Source organism: Oryzias melastigma, linkage group LG3 (genome assembly GCF_002922805.2).
Source record: "Oryzias melastigma strain HK-1 linkage group LG3, ASM292280v2, whole genome shotgun sequence".
In the NCBI taxonomy this organism is placed as follows: Eukaryota; Metazoa; Chordata; class Actinopteri; order Beloniformes; family Adrianichthyidae; genus Oryzias; species Oryzias melastigma.
In genome coordinates this window covers 5379695-5392692 of record NC_050514.1, presented here as the reverse complement: position 1 = coordinate 5392692, position 12998 = coordinate 5379695, and the positions used below count along the sequence as shown (strand labels likewise).

The 12998-nt window shown below is 39.0% G+C and overlaps 1 protein-coding gene and 1 long non-coding RNA gene across 9 annotated transcripts in view; one reads left to right on the top strand and one right to left on the bottom strand.

Moving 5' to 3' along the window:
- Positions 1-12998, top strand: part of myo9aa (myosin IXAa) — a 105248-nt gene that overhangs the window by 36462 nt on the left and 55788 nt on the right. The gene's annotated exons all lie outside the window — the stretch shown is intronic.
- LOC118600156 overlaps positions 10926-12998 on the bottom strand; it is a 3134-nt gene continuing 1061 nt past the window's right edge. The window contains exon 2 of the long non-coding RNA XR_004949718.1: positions 10926-12983. This is a non-coding gene — a long non-coding RNA (uncharacterized LOC118600156). The remainder of the gene's footprint in view (positions 12984-12998) is intronic.

Below are 12998 nucleotides of genomic sequence, written 5' to 3'. Positions count from 1 at the left end.
TTTAAGTTTTATATGGAGTTGAGCAAAGGTGATCTCTGATATCTCCAAAATAGATGTTTTTTTTCTTTTTGGGATTTTTATTAAAAATTAGCTACAACATAACAGTTGTTTTTTGACCAGTTGGGCAACTACAACTAATTTTTTAATGCAGTGATTATAAAGCCAGCTCCTGTATTTCCCTGCTTCATTTTGGCCTCTTCCGCTCTCGGATGAACCAGCTTCTGTCTCATCCGACAGGGAATCATTCCCTGAAATGGGAGTTTTTATGTCCCAATTATGATTCCCTTTGAATTTGCCGTAACATTTTATAGCAGCTTCTTCTTTTGTGTGCGCACAGTGAACTGGGACACGAGTCCAGGCTTTCCAGGACACCGTGCCCCGCCGTTCACTCCCACTCACTATTGCATTCCATCTCACTGTATGGCGGCCAGATTTGGGAAACATCTTCCTACTCCTCAAGCATTTCCTCCCTTACTGCTGATGTCTGCTCTGTCCACGTTTCATGAGTTCATCGCTGACAGACACTGTTTTTTTTACTGTTTCAGCTAAAACTGGGATGTTGTTCAGATTCAGAATCCTACTACAGGCTTTTTTTGTAGTTTATTGTGCGTGTTTTTCTATTTTTATGTTTGTAGGCGTTGGCTCTTGTGGATTCTCCCTCACTAATCTACCGACATGTTCTAAAACTTGGCCAAAGTAAAAGCTCTCTACTGCAGTTGGTCACCGTTTTTTACATGATATGAGGCTTTTTTTATTTGAAAATGTATTTCAGGAAAAAAATCCTAGTTTTTATGTCCTAGCTGGAACCAACTTCTTGGTCTCTAAGAGCTCTCTACCCGTGTCACTGAGAGTGGAAATCACAAATTGACTGAGTTTTTGTGGAGTGGGTTGGATGAGTGTTTGTTCTGAAAGATAGGCCTGTTTTCTCAACGACAGCGCATTTACTTATCGCTGGTCAAACACGTCCTGTACAGGCCGGCAGATTGACGGATCGCTCTACCCACCACGGTCATCAAAGCTCTGTTCATCCTGGAATGTCCGATTTAAAAAGGTTTATGTCATGAAATGACTACATTTGGTGCAAAAGTACAAGAGGAGGGTGTGTTTTGCCTTTTTTATGTGCATCTTTGATGTTTTCAATGTATCCCAGATGCCTCCACAGTGGTCTGGTTTATTTGACAAAAAGAGCAGTTAGTGAGTCATTTCTCTCTTTTCTTAGACTGTAAACCTTCAGTACAAAGTCAACATGACGATACGTTGCTTTTATATTGAGGATCAACCTGGAATGATGAAGAATGCTCCATCAGGTGTAGAACTCCAACCATCTTTTGGTATATTTTAAAAGCATTCCCAGTAGTCTTTTAATTGTGATTATACCATTTTTAGACAAAATTAATCAAAGCTTTCATTTTCTAGGACATAGTTTCTGCAGAGTGGCAGGAGATCATTAGAAATTCCCTTCTGAAGCTATGTTAACACTGGTATCGGCAGCGCACGATCAAGTGGCCACTTTCAATAAAAAGTCTATGTAAACGCGTATAAATGTACATTTTTGGCTTCCGTGTTCAAAATTCTCACATACAATTTTCTTTGACCGTTTTTGGGCCGTATGTACAAAATGTGTGTCAGGTAAAAGTTAAACCACTTTACCAACCAGGGACTTGGATTTGATGGTGGTGTATGGATGGTGTCCTTTGGAAGTCACATAAATGCCAACTGTTTAAAAAGTGATCATGGAGGAGAAATTAATAAAAGCCGTTTGTGCCCGGCTGGAATGATAACACCAAGTCTTTCATAAATCGGAACAGAACTGTGAAAGAAAAAACCTGGAGAAAAATGTATACAGTTTCGTAAATTTTCCAACTGTAGGCGGCAGACATGCTAGTAGAAAAAGAAACAAATCCACAAATATTATTTTTCTAAACTTCAAGAACATTCACTTTATTAAAAAAAAGTTAAATTCACCACTTTTTCCCCCAAAAATAAAATTTTTTAGTAAAGTTGTTTGTATTTTCTCACTTCATCTTTCTTATTTCTAAGCGGCTGTTTGTTAAACATTTAAATGTGGCTTAAAAAAAAAACCTTTCCTTTGTCTTCAGTTTGTTCCTTTGTGTGCTGGGCTTTAAACCATATTCTCTTGTTTGCATGCTCATTGAAAGAAGGGTTTTTGTCCTTCAAAAATTCCTAACAGCTGCGTTTTCAAATGTTTTCATTGTAAGTGAACACAAGCAATTTATTACAATTATATGTTGAGTTTTCTTCTGTCATATTTTTGTCTCTGACACAACAATCACACAACAACACAACTATTTAATTGTTTGTGAACGTTTTCTTTTCTTTTTGGTAATTTAATACTTTGTAGTTTTTTTATAAGCATTGAAAACAAAAGACTGTCCTTGTTTTAAAAAATGCAGTGATCTGACTTCCAGTCTGCACATCTGCTCTTAAAGCACAACAGATGTTTAAGAATGAAAAACGTTTCCTTTATTCTTTCTGTTTCATTTTCATGTAGGTGTTAGTCACTTCCAGGCTAAAGTAGTTTAGGATCAAAAGTATTCAGAATGTAATGAGCGCAGTTTTCCTCTCAAATTTAGTGTAGTAACTAAAATCAACACATTTTATAACTATTAAAATCCGAGCTGGTATTTAAAAAGCATGATTCATCGATTTAAGAGGTAACAACGTCATAATTTTGTGTTTTGGTATTTCTTGTAAACTCCTATAGACCTTTGAAGACTCCAGTGATGAAGCTGAAGTCCAGACTTTAAGGTTTCTTTTTCACTATTTCTAAGAACCTTTAATAGAATAACCTCCTGCAGCATCTTGTGCAGTTATTAGGATGGAAGTGGAGGCTATAAATTAAAGATTTTTCCCACTAGCTTGTGTCTTTGTTCAGGTGAGGTTTTGATTTCACTGTAACAACGAGGCTGCTTCCTCTCATGTCAGACGTCTCTTTTTGTAGCTCCTGCACTGTTGAAGGTCTTCAGATGAAACGAGATGAGTGTTGCTTTTAGCCTTTACACCCTTTTGGTTTGTCTGTTTGGTCTCCCACTTTTACTGGGATTTGGTAATGTGTGGGGCATTTAGTGCAACTAATGCAAAAGTTTAAGAAGCCTGTGGTATGTAGAACTGTCTTTAAGTAAATGCTTCATCAGCACAGTATACCAAGGATAAACATAACAAGGTGCGCTAAACAAAAATGCCTTGTAGACATAAAAACCAATGCATTTAAAATAAATTTATTCCAATCTACTGATATCAATTCACACAGAAATGACTTGTTCCAGCACACCTGTTATTGTATTTTATTCAAATTTTGGAAAAAAAAAAATTCAACTTTGACCTATTTAAATGTCAGGTTTTGACTGCTTTTTAGGAATATTTTCTGTTTTTTTCTTAAATAAAAGTGTATTCTCCTAACTTCCAGATTGAAGCACATTAAAAATAAGCAAGAACAATTCATCAGGTAACCACTAGGTGGCTTAATATTTCCATTTCTATACAACTCTAATTGTAACACACACAAAATCAGAATAACCCTACTTGTCAGTTCAAAAACAATTTTGTGACTAAATTTTATATCTAGTATTCTGTACTGAGGGGGAGTTCTCATTGGAAAAAAATGGCGGTGTGGTCTTTTGATTGACAGGGACCTGTTTAATCAACAACCACAATGACCGTTTTATTTTAGCCATAGTCAGGTAGAATGCTAACTTGCTCATTTTTATGAAGGTCAGGGTTTGGTGCACGCCAAATCCGTCCAGAATGGTGACACTGATGGGAATCTGGCGTTACATCATCCTAACACTGTTATGTCAAACGGCTTTAACTAAAAAAGTACTTTTCTGGCATGTTCTCTCTAAAGCTGATGTTCTTTTGTTTGTCCATTGGATATCGCATCCATCTTTTTCTACAAAAATAGGTTTTCTCTTCTGCAAACTTTTAAGATGTAGAAGTTGAAGTTTCTCTTTGGCTTAACCTAAACACAGACACAGACGTCCTAAAAACTCCGAGAGGGTTTATTGAATCTTCTTTTTCCTCAGGTCATACTCTTCTTGCCTCTCTGCTTCCTCTTTTGTTTTATCCCTCTGTGTGCCTCTCATCTACTCCATCTCATTACAGCACCCAAACACTGCACCATTGTTTACCCTCTAATGTCCCAGAAAAGTTTGGGCTGAAACCAGAAGCCCTCTGATCCACTTTTCCCTGTCCGTTTGTGCCCCTACAGGTCTGAGGAAATTAGTTTTCTTAGATCGTGCGCACACATTACCCCGAATCTCTTTCTAATGTAACGCTGGGTCAGAAGTTCAGAACAGGTTTCGTTCTTTGAAACTGGTGTCATGACGGAGCGCAGCAAGAATGAGGTGAAGGGCGGCAGAACAGAATGGAGTCTGTTCGGCGGTGGGAGAGGTGGCATTGTGTCAAAGGCATCTTAACAATGTTTGAAATAGATCCCGCAAGGCAAGAGTTGAGCATTTTTTTATCTCCAACCGTGTCTCCACTCATTCATTTTAAGTGGCAGGTGGAGTTTTGAATTATGCGTCTGCTGTTTACCTTTGCTGCCGACGCTTTATGTGGAAAATTTGGAGTGGAGGAGGAAACGGAAGTCGTTCAAAATCACCTGGTGGATCCACGGACATCCTGCCTGTAGCAGAAGTGTGATTCACAGAAAAAGAAGCGCAGGAATGTTGTCCAACTTCATTTGAAAAAAAGATGATGCTGGATGTCCACCTTCGTTTTGGAAAAACCCAAAGCTTCTTATCATCTGCCTTGATATTTTTGGGGATTATTTTGGAAATGGAGTTGGTCTATTTTCCTCAGGATGTTGAGTTATTATTCAAAGCGTCTGCTCTGTGTCCCGCACGGTTCCTGTTTAGTTTCTGGCAGCCTAAATCTCATGTATTGTTTTCCTAGAGAAGCTCTGTTCTGTGTCTTTGCTAAGACTTTACGATCCAGTGTGTGATGGGATCCTGCAAGTGTGAATAGAAACAGGTGAAACGGAGCAGATGTGTGCGAATAATCCTTCTTGATGAGTGTGTGAGTTTTGAGTCAGCCAGCATCTTTAAGGCCTACAGACGAAACTGACCAGCAATGTTTTGATCCTTTCCTCTTAAAGTTCCACTCCGATCATCTTTAGATCTCTTTCAAAAGCGTCTTTTAATGATGATTATGCTGTTTTAGACGGGATAGAAAAATCTGTTCTGTTTTCTTGGATATAGTTCTGTAGAGCAGCAGTAGTAGCGGCAGAGCAACCCCGCCCCTCCTCCCCTTCATTATTGCTGAGAGTGTATGTCACACATACCAGTTTTTTTATCAGCTCCTGATTCACAACGCGTAGAATAATTTTCTTTATATATCCTCCGTCATCAGAAAAATGCCACAATAACACAAAAACACAATTTTCATTGGAGTGGTTCTTTGAGTAACATCATTAAAGCTGAAGACGTCAAGCTTTTTAAAGGCTTTTTAATTTTTGGCCAAAGTCTAAGATAATTTCAGACTAGACAGATGTTTAAGTTCAGAAAACCTTAATTTTAATCCTTATTGGTTTTTTATGTGTTTTTTAAGTTGCAAACAATACAATGTTTGAGTAAAGTTAGAAAAAAGCTAAATATAAATAAATTTAGCTAATGTGTGGCTGTTGTTGTTCCTTGTGGTTAAAGTCAGATGATATAAGTTCATACTGTTCTTTGTCTTCTGGATGATGATGATGATGATGATGATAATAAAACCAGTATACGCCTGTTGCTTCTGCATATTAGTAATTTCCTCCAAAGTTTTTTTGTTAAGAGTGTTCCTTATGCAGCCTCAAGACAACAAAGATGTTTTCTATCAAGTCCCCCTTTCACCGGACAACCCGGGAAATTCATTTGCTAATTTCGAGGCGGGGCGACTTCTGTGATTTTGCTCTGAGGGGGTTTTGGGAGTCAGGAATGCAGCTTTTCTCCACCCATCATGCTCAAATCCGAGAGGTTTATATAATACGAGCGGTGTCTGATAGCTAAGAAGAGCTTGAGATTCATGATTATTTTTTTATTAGGCCTGGCTTTCATCTGCTTCACCGTGACTAATGTTTACTTCCTTCTCACTGACGCTGCTGGACTAGCAGCCAGATTCTTCAGTTAAGCTTTGCTGAGTGTCTCCCTGTTGTGATAAGTTTTTTGTTTTATTTTCTTTTTTCTGTGGTTGTGTGCTCATTGTCTAAATTTGTTCTCAGTTGAATAAAACAATTGCATTTAGTAGCATTTGGGTCTGATGAAAATCACCAATGGCATTCGAATCTTAACTTTTCACTTTGATACTCAGGAAGAATTTCACATATCATTTAAATTGTTTATTTTTTAGAATAATAAAAAATAAGATGGTTAATCTGAGTTTTTTTAACAAAAGAATTGGCACAATCAAAACTTTCCTTCCGTTATATATAATTAGCTCCATGGTTTCTGCCCTGTAGTTCATCATCTTTCCACTAGAGGCAGTAGAAGGGCTTGTCCCGCTCATTTAAAAATAGCTGCCTCCTTAAAATCTCAAAAACACTTTTGGCTGGAAAAAGTTGAGCTTATTTTCAAACCTTTGTGGTGAGAATAACTTATGTATTGTTAATCAGTCTTATAAATGACTTCTTGCTGTGTTGAAATAACGCAAAAACTGTTAATAACAAATTCAGTTACATCATGGTAAAAATGTATGGATCAAATTTGAGACGATGGGTAAATAAAACATTTTTTTTCCTGATCGCCCATGTCAATATTTTAGATCGTAAACGAACATTGTTTTGAGAAAAAACTTGCCAAATCACTCATTGTATCATATCTATATTTTTAATGCAGATTTTTTTGATGGATTTTATCAAAACATTCCAAAAATGTTCTGTCAACTCTTTGATGGGCTTTACGTGTTTGATCAACTATCAAAGAATGCAGCTTGTTCTGTCAGAAACTTTCTATTATCAAGATTTTCTCCAACAGCTGTGGTTTTGTCTAAAGTCTAAAACATTTTACAAAATGTTTTTGGCTCAGAGTGGTCACTCTAGTTTAGTTTTGTTTTTTTCCCTTGTGGGTGACCACAGTGCTCCGTCCAGTTTGGTCCCACTTGTAAGATTACAAGGGCCATAGTGGTGAATTGGCCCCTGGAGAATGTTATCTGCCCACACACGCGCTGTGATGCATGCTGGGCCAAGTCATCCCCTCCGTTACGCTGTTGTTGACATCCTGTCGGCGTACAGCAGGGAATGACTCAGCACATGTGAGGATGTGAATGTGCAGAGGTCAAATGACCAACATCTCTTTGAATCGCTCCGAATACTTCTCTTAAAATGACTCATTTCTATCTGGAGGGGTTAGAAAAAACTCTCGTTTCTTTTACTGAGGCACGGGAAAACGCCAACAAAACCATTCTTTGTGTGGTTTTTACGAGTTTTTGAGCAAAAGCCTGCACAGAAATCTTCACAAAGTTTGTGGCCCTTTAAGCAGATGCTGACTGTCTAAACCACAACAGCTTCTTCTCAGTTTAATCAAGCTTCTCTTTATCTGAGCAACGCATGACTCCTCTGCGCTCAGGAAGCTGCTAATGAAGTCATCCACACATAATTAAACGCCATGGGACAAAATGTGTGTAGAGGAGCCGGTACTCCCTACACTGAGTCAATAAAGGAGCACTTCCTGTTGAAGAGGAAAACTGAAACACATTTCTTAGAAATAACATCTGTAAACTGCCTTTGAGTCAGTTTAGATTAAAGGAAAAAAAAATCTGACATCAGATTTTTAGTATTTTCGTTGTGTCCATGTGGGATTGCTGAATGTTGAGTTGCACTCAACTTAAAGTCAAAACTTTTTTCTTCTTGTCAACACTAAAATAGCAGTCGTAGGTTTTGATATTATTTTAGGTTAATGCTACATCCAAGTGGGACATGTGATGCACATTCAAGAACGTGCTTAACACTCATTCTTCAATGTGGTTTTAGCACATAGTCAGCAGTTTGGGTTACATCTGTCAACCACCCCAGTTAGACAACTGTTACCACCCAACGCATTTGCTCTTCCAACTCGTCATATATGGACGTATGGTTTGGGCTCCCTCCGGGTGTCCTCAAGTCATCATTTTCCCATTAAATCACTGGTCCCCAACCTCCGGGCTGCAAACCAGTAGGGTCTGAGGGTTGCTTGGTACCGGGCCACAGACAAGACAAAAATGGATATGGTAATCGGGGTCCCTAACCATCGGGACGCGGACTGGACCGGTACCCTAACTCTGTACCAATTCCCGAGTCCATGTCCGATACTATGTCCTGAGGGTTTGGGACCTGACTGCTAGCCCTTAAAAAAAAACAAAAATAGTCAAGTTGGGGACACCCAAAACATCAATAAGTGATGTGGAGGGGGCCCGAACCATATGTCTATATATGAGTTGGGAGTGACAATGTGTTGTACTGCCATGCTGACAGAAGGGCCCTTTTCATGCAACGTGCATTACCTAACCAACAACGTGCATTGTGTTATGAGGTTTTGTGTGTTAAGCTACGTTCACACCAGCATGTGACGCAGGTTTTCCATGGTGTTCACACTGGACTGTTGCTACCCGATGCTACCACATGTGCTCACAGTTGGAAGAGGCTTGGTGGGAAATGTTGAACTGGTTCAAATCTCGTGAAGCTTGCTCCAGGCTTTTTCTTTCACAGTTGTATTCTGAGATACACAAGACTTGGTGTTGTAATTTATCCCCCGCACCTCTTCGTTTTTTCTCCATGATCACTTTTCAGATGGTTGGTACTTCTGTGAATTAAGGACGCTACATATACGTCACTACCAGATTCAAGTCCCTGATTGGTCAAAGTTCAACTGGTCTAGCTTTCAACGTGTGTTCAATAGTCGTGCGTTTTGTACATAGTGGCCCAAAATGGACTTAAGAACTTGCAAAGCAACACATGAAAAGTTTTGAGCGTGAAAGTCAAAAACACACATACAGTATAAGAGCATTTACATTGAAAGCACATTGTCGTGGCTGGTGTGAACGTAGCATCAGTCACAACTGCCCTTTTGGGTGGATATGGGTTCTCCCTGTTTGGTCCGCACAAAATAGTGAGGTTGTAGATCGCTCAATGAACAGTGAGCAAAAAGTGTTTATGCTCATATTTTTTTCCTATGGGTATGCTGCAAGTGATATACATGGGTTTTACAAATTCTTTGTAAGGCAGCTGTTAGTGCTGTTTACGCGATAAATGTGCACTTCTTGCATATAGCCTGATAAGGAAATCAAACAATCAGGGCATAGCTTTTGATGACATCCTACAGGTCCTTGTGTATCAGGTGCAAACCCCATGCATGCAGTATTTGTGCGTGGTCAGTGAGGAGCCAATAGTCACACCTTACTAGTGACTAAAGGGTGGGGTAAGGTAAGGGCACCAAATAACAGAGTCCACCATATTTCATAAGTGTGTGTAGCTTACATTAGCCTCACAAATCCTTCACAATATACTTACCACATGCTAAACACCCCATTTTCATTATATCCCTCGAGGTGGTGAAATTAGCCTCCAGGGAACTCCAAGACACACCTATGTTCCCCTTAACCCTTGTGCTAGCCTAGGCATGTTTATATTAAAAGTGGGGTCATCTGGACCCTACAAGACAGCGCACTGAAGTATTTTTTTTCAATGATTTTTGATTTTCTCTGGTGTCTGTGGCAGACATGGAATCCTGTCCACCTTCATCCACATTTGTCATGGGATGGAAAACGCGTCAATGTAAGGCTTGGGTCATCTGGACCCCATAAGATCAAGACTTGTAATTGCAAAAAGTTGAAATGATATATTCAGTTTCTTTTTTAGACAGTTTATCTGAGGTTAACCTGTGTTGAACATAATCAGGCTGCCTGGTAGCCTTGACTGTGGATTTGTTTCACCTTACTAGTGACTGGTTCTTCCTGCCCCCTTCTCGTTAAGAATTACAGACTTTTCATTTTGTGGCTTTTCTTGTGAAAATTACATTGTTGCTGTTCAGCAAATGCTCCAAAAGTCTGAAATGACTCCTAAGCTGTGGTGTGATAACCTTCAGAGCCTGTAGAGTTCAGACAGCTGGTTCTCAGCTGAGATTTAAGGTTTTGCTCTGCTTTTCTTTTTATGTGTTCATGGTGAGAAAGCCCAAACCGTCAGAGATCAGCTGTGGATGTGTTGGCTTCTGTCAGGTGATTTGTACTTTACTGGCTCTGATGTGGAGCTTGCCAAGTGTGGAGAAGATAAACAGAGCACGTTATAAAAACGTCAGTTTAAACTTTGTTCTTTTTTACCAAAAGCAGATGGAGGATTCTGCCGTGTTGGAACTTAAATCAGTTTTCGGTGTTTCAGCCGTTCTACACTCTGCTTCCTGTCAGCCCAGAACCACAGTGATGTATGTTAACAAAAGTACTGTCAGGCCTGACCACTAGTGCCTTCACGTGTGGAACTGGAACCACTGGTACATGATTTTTATTGTCTGTCTACAAACTAAAGCTGGAGCTCCAGAGTGATTAGTTTCTAGCTAAGGGAGTTGAATCTGCAGTTCAGCATTTCAGAGAGAAATGAGGCGTCGAATCAGGCATCACATTTGGAAATCTGAATTCTTGGATGTGCAACGATAACATCGCAGTTCCACAATTTGAAGATGTTTTGCTTTTTTTTGTCCAGCTAGCAGAGCTGATGGTGGGTTTCCTCTGTACTTGACTTTAGATGACGAAGTCAGCTTTGTATGTCAAACGTTAAGGAGGTTAAGGTTTGTGTTTGTGTTATTTTTCTTCTCTTTTTTAGACCATTCTTGTTGTTCTGCGCAAAAACCAGCACAGTTCTATTTTCTCCCTTCAGTTAAAGAAAGATGGTACAAGTTACAAGTCTTGTGTTTAACAAAATCTACCAATTTATGGCACATTGAGCTTTACTTTTATTTGTGCATCAATTTTCTTTTATTTTCATTTTTTTCTGTAATATTCTATTAATGAAATTTCCCCTTCTTTTAAGTCTGTCACCAGTTTTATGAAACATGTCATTCAAAGTCCCCAAAAATAATTTTAAAGGGTTTAATAATCTTAATTTCTTCAGTCAAAATATCGCATGTGGCTGCATGATGGTGGAGTGGTTAAAGCTCTCCACGCACAACGAGAATGTATGGAGAGAAAATAGACTCACTCCAATTTTTGCATGCGTAATCCTTGATTTGTGCGTAACTTTAGATTTGTGCTTCCGTAATGTGTGGAGAAGCGGAGCGGACTCTTGGACTGCATGCTTTCCTTGGAGAGCCGGGCGTAGAGCTGATCGACTCATCGCTCCCTCAAGGCAGAACCGCTCCTGGTATACAGAGGAAGCAAACAGCGCAAGCTCAATCTCCACACCAAGGAAGCAGAGCGGGACGTAAGGCTGATCAACTCTGTCCGCTCTCTGGATGTCGAGGAGGACCTCACGCCGCCTGCTCAGGGAAGAGTCCCACGCTGAAGGTGCTGCAGGAAAAGCCCAGCCAAGAAACTTTAGAGAATAGAGAAACTTTAATGTTGAGTGTTTTAAAAACACATTTTTAGACTTATTTTATAGTAATTATGGGATCATATCTGTTTAAGAAAGTGGGAAAATGTCATGTTTTCACCAGATAATATTCACAATCTAAGTTCAAAGTGGCTGATAAGAAAACTCTGATGACCCAGCAGCATTTAAACACATACTGACGCACAAATTTTGGAGATGTGAAAAGAGTCTCATATCAGATTTGTGTGTAAATGCAGTCTTGTCTGTGTGTAACAAACGACTCATGCGTATTTTTTTAAGATTTGTGTGCATAGTTAGTTTTAAGGTGTTGTAATTTTGAGCTTTGCATGTGTAAATTGTATTTTTTTTTATTTTGTAATTTTGTTCTTATTCAAAGGAGATGGATGGATGGATGGATGTTCTTATTCACAAAATGTATTACATGAGTTACAAGTCAAGATTTACCCACGCACAAATCCAGAGTTACACACAAATCGAGAATTACGTGTGCATAAATCGGAGTGAGTCTATTTTCTCTCCATAAGAAGGGCCTGGTTCCACTCTGTGGCTCGGACATGCATGTTCCCATCGTGATGAGTAGGGGTTTTCTCTGGGCACTCCGGTACAAAAACATGCCTTGATAGGTTAATATGTGACTCTAAATTGTATCTAAGTGTGAGTTTGTTGCCTTGCAACATACTGGTGACCTGTTCAGAGTGTAGCCCACCAGGACAGGCTCTGGTAGCCCCATGAAAGAGATTCAGTGAATTCTGAAGATGGATGGACGGAGAACCACATATGAAATTAAACAGATTCATTGATGATCCCCAGTCCTGTACGTTAAACCTTTGTATCATAGGTAAACATAAAGACTTAATTTGTACATAAAAGAACTGGAGAGTGCAACATACGTATGACCTGCTTTAATTCATACTGCACCTGGATGGTTCCTCACTGCTGTGCTCTCTAGCATAATCACCACAGACCCCTCACACAATCCTTTTAGACTCCTCCCCTCAGGCCGGCGTTTAGAACTTCTAAACACCAAAACCACAAACATAGCTTCTTCCCCTGAGCCAACCCTCTTATGAACTTCTGACCAGTGTTTGAAACCACAACACTTTTAAACTTTTCAAACATGTATTTATTGACTTCAGTTTGTGACTTTTTCTTTACAAATCGAGATTGTATTGTTTTTTTTGTTGTTGTTGTTTTTTTTTACTGTGTTTTATGCTTTGTATTTTTTTTTACATGTTTGAAATAAATCTAAAATAGAAAACTGGCTTAAATGTTTCACATATCTTTGTTTTGTTCTTCTATTGTTGTTTTTTTACATAGATTTATACTCCGTTTACTTTCTCTTTGTATATGAGTGCATACGTCTCCAAAGTCAAGTTCCTTGTGTATTCATTCTTAGCCAAAAAATAAACAGATTTTGAATGTGTGAAAAGTGTTCTACTTATCCCTTTTTATGTCAGTGGAAAAAGTATCTGCAGACCTTCACTTAAGAAGC